Raw genomic sequence first — 4,686 nt, 5'->3', positions numbered from 1 at the left:
ATATAGATTTAGGAAGCACCTTCTACATTCCTGATGCATTTTATTTTCCATTCACTCTATTACAACACCCACAAGCAAACATATTCATAATCAACGTACAGTATTCTGACACATATAGCTTTGCATAGCCCAGCCAGTTTACATTGAAATACAGCTTTTTGTGAAATGCTGACACATTAAAGAAATCAAATTAGACAGACTTCATGTGGTCACGCCATTGCGATATTAGGGACCCTGTGGCTGAACTTAATTAGTTCTATACTGAAAACGCCTTTAATTTACAATTCCATGAATTCTCTGACGCACTTTCATGCCTACTGAAAAGGTACACATGGGGGTAAAGACATGAGGTATGTCTGCTCCACAAGAACATACAGTATAACATCCAATCAAACAGACAGCAGTCCCTGTACTGTGTACAAAACACCTGAGATGTGCTCAGGCCATAGTTGTAAGTAGAAACACCAGACATATGATTACCTTGTATTTTATTTTGTTCCATCCTCGTCATTTTCAGTCTTGAATTAAAGCAGGTAACACACAATGGCACCTTGTTGTATTTGTTTGGATGTTCTTATTATTCTTAAAAAAAATTTCCCTTCTCTAAAATCTCTCCCACTAATTATGCACAACATTTTCTGACACTAATTGTCACTATAATAAGCACACTTACATTTGTAATAATAACCCCAGAGATATTTGGACTACAATCAAATTGTCTTAAATGACAAATGAATGAATGAATGAATGAATCTGTTTTTGGCAGGGGTTGGCCCATACTGACTTGATCTGATTCTTATAAGCTCAATTTAAAATACCTTTACAAAACCTGGTACAGAAGGACACCAAGACACCAATCTGATGAAAGATGCCATCTTTTTCTGATGCTAGGGGGTGCTATAACTAAAGAAGAAAAATCTAAACTGGAAAATATTTTCCATTTGCCACCAAAACAACTGTACTGCAGCACACACAGGATCTGATTTGTCAAATTTTGTACAATTTTCCAAACTGACTGGATCCTGATGATTGCTTCTTGTGGCTTTTTGGCTCTGAAATGTACAGTCAGTTCCAGCATTTCTCCCTGTGGTCCCCTTCATAGGAATCAAATAGAGGCTTTTAAAGAAGTTGCTGAACAAGGTACATCAGAAGGGTTTTGGGAAACGTGCGGTCGGGCACACATATAACTCTGTCATATATCAAAGCCTTCACAGCTAGTTAGTAAAATCTTTTTTTTTTTTAAGAATGCAACATCAAGCATTAGCAAGTCCTGAAACAGATGAGCAACTGCCATTGATGTGAATAGGAATGCAGATAGCTTACTACAGGTATTACAGACCTCTTTGATTTGGAACTAGTTTCTTTCAGAAATTTAACAATTTCCTCACTGTATCTGTGTCATCTATTTTGGATAAAAGCACTTACAAAAATAGATCTAATCTGTTAGTTCAATAAGAGAACAACAACAAAGTGAGTGTGAGCCCCACAAAACAGACTGAGAGTCCTTTGTGTGAATATTTCTTTGCTCCACTCAGTTCCTTCAAGCCTGAATCATTCTTCATCTGTACAAATTCGCTCTTAAATCGCTTCTTTTCATCCCATTACATTAATTAGTTCAACTGCTTAACAAACTGCATACAAATCAGACCTGGAAAATGGAATACCTCTGGTTGAGAGAAAATGAAAGAGAGAGAAAGAGAGAGGTAAAAGAAGGAAGGAAAAGAGAAAGACGCAACATTTTCATGAGTAAAAGCATCTCCAATTCATAGCCAGCTTCCAGATTCGAACAGACCTGACAGCTTCTCAATTCAGAGTGCGCTTGTTCTGCATGCATAATTCACACCACCAAACCTCATCTAAGAGATCGACATACAGTACACACACTTTGTGAGAATAACAAAGATAAGGTGGATTCAATCAATTAAGAGCCCCTTTTGGAAACAAAGCATGTGTTATGGTGAACATCTGCATGCAAATGTGACTGATCTTGTATTATTAAGATTTAAGGCTTTAACACAGCTATTAAATAAATAAATAAATAAATAAATCCACCACTGCATTCATCCATTCTAGCAAAGCTATAGATCATTTAAAGGGGTCATATTATGCTATTTAAATGTTTCCTTTCTCTTTGGAGTGTTACAAGCTCTTGGTGCATAAAGAAGATATGTAAAGTTGCAAAGACTAAAGTTTCAAATCCAAAGAGATATTCTTTATAAAAGTTAAGAGTCAACCACGCCTACCTAAAACGGCTCGAAGCACAAACAAGTGATAATTTCGACCCTTTGCCCAACGGGGATGGGGGTGGCAGGGCAATATCTATTATTTCCTGAATATTACTGATGAACTGATCAAAAAGTAGGCTACTGTTCACATGCGTTTTACTACTATATAGTATAGTAATATAGTAATAATTTAGTACTTTCTCCTGTTTTATTGTTGGTTTCCTCTTTTCTGATCATTTGGAATAAGGATAACAAGACAAAAAAAAACATGCAAATAAGTTCAAACATCAATTCAATATCTATTATTTCATGAATATTATGACATTCAAGAGGGCCGCCCCCTGATGACGTCATAACATACAAATTAGATTTGCATATTTACACCCTACATAAACTTTCGGTCATGCCCAACATTTTTCTAATTTACAGTAGATCTCTATCTTTAAGCCCTTTCAAGCCACAAGCTTTTGAAATCTTGATGTCAAAATCCAGCATTTTCCCAAAAAAACCCTGGCACCTAAAGTGTTAACCTTAAACCGCATAAACATATTTCATTACACCAAATACACAAAATAATGTTCTTTTTAGCAGCATCATATGACCCCTTTAAAAAATAAAAATTACTCCCTGGAGGAAATCAATTTATTTAGCCATCCATGCTTCAAATCCAGTTAAGAACTAAGGACATTCTTAAGGTGACAAATGCAGCTCTCAGACGGTAGATGTTTTGGGAATCATTTTTGCTCATCTGTGAAAGGACAAGATAGAAGCTTAGATATTTATCAGGTCATGTGCTGATCGTTTCTTTGTTGTGTTGTCACAAAGCATAGGACAGCAGTGATTGAAGAGTCATGCAGATTTCCTTTCAATTATTTAAAAGATCGACAAATAAGTGTGGAGTTTAATAATGGAAAGGTTAATGTTACAATATAATATATTTTGCAATATTTCTAAAAGTACCACTGAGGGTTAACAGATAATTAGTGGATAATGGATTCGTTTTTTTAAATGTTAAGAAAATGTTGTCGACTCTACAAAATATTATAATTTTTTTATTATTATTATTCAGGTGAATTCAGAATATTTTGTATTCATATATTTCCTTATATTACAACAACTTCCCGATCCATTTTGAACAGTGTTTGGATTGAATTAGTCTTTGAATAGTTGAAACTCAAAACCTACATAATTTCAGCAGAAATCAAAAGTTATTTCATTAATTTATTATTGATATGTATGTGTTAACAGTCTAGACTCTAGAGACTCAAGCCTCAAGCTATACAATAATTTTCTGCCATTTCCAACAGGTGGGAAATACATAGGAGTTATCAAATAAGACCTTCAGCCCATTATGCACACCAGTGAAGTGCACAACGACAGAGTGATAATCCTTTTAAAGCAGATATGATGTTAAGAAAATTGCAGTGTTAGATACATGTCCTCTCCTCCCGAAGTAACACCATTTATCGACTAATGGAATTTATGCTGACACTTGGGGAAATCAACTCAAATTGAGTAAAGTGAAAGTTTCATTGGCCTTCATCTAACATAGAGTCTGTAATGTGGATTAGAAGCACTCGTAAATTAGATTAGTTAATTTTGAGATCATTCGCAAACACAGAGATAACATTCACATGACTTTCATTTCTGGAGGAGAGAGGGGAGAAAGTCCCCTAAGTATGTAAACAACCACCCACATACTTGACGTTAGTCGAAACCACTCTGAAAAAATAAATAAAAAACATATCACAAATGTTGAAAACAAGCTAAGCTGAAGCTTCCCGACAGATTTTCTTCAATGCTACTCATGATAAATGTGGAAGTGACACTTTTAAACACTGATCAGCATCACTCCAGTGCTTCCATGGAATGGAAATGAAGCAAAGAACAGTCACATGGCAGATATAATAAAACACCTGAACCCAGAAAATTGAGGATAAAGACAAAAGCCACTCAAGGTCTTGGAGTAAAGACAATGCATACAGGTGCATCTCAATAAATTAGAATGTCGTGGAAAAGTTCATTTATTTCAGTAATTCAACTCAAATTGTGAAACTCGTGTATTAAATAAATTCAATGCACACAGACTGAAGTAGTTTAAGTTTTTGGTTCTTTTAATTGTGATGATTTTGGCTCACATTTAACAAAAACCCACCAATTCACTATCTCAACAAATTAGAATATGGTGACATGCCAATCAGCTAATCAACTCAAAACACCTGCAAAGGTTTCCTGAGCCTTCAAAATGGTCTCTCAGTTTGGTTCACTAGGCTACACAATCATAATCATGGGGAAGACTGCTGATCTGACAGTTGTCCAGAAGACAATTATTAACACCCTTCACAAGGAGGGTAAGCCACAAACATTCATTGCCAAAGAAGCTGGCTGTTCACAGAGTGCTGTATCCAAGCTCTGAAATGTGTGGAAGAAAAAGATGCACAACCAACCGAGAGAACCGCAG

The sequence above is a fragment of the Sinocyclocheilus grahami genome, unplaced genomic scaffold (genome assembly GCF_001515645.1).
Source record: "Sinocyclocheilus grahami isolate Dianchi unplaced genomic scaffold, SAMN03320097.WGS_v1.1 scaffold1388.1, whole genome shotgun sequence".
NCBI classification, from domain to species: Eukaryota; Metazoa; Chordata; class Actinopteri; order Cypriniformes; family Cyprinidae; genus Sinocyclocheilus; species Sinocyclocheilus grahami.
The sequence above is the reverse complement of the archived record's forward strand: the minus strand, read 5'-3'. Positions refer to the sequence as shown.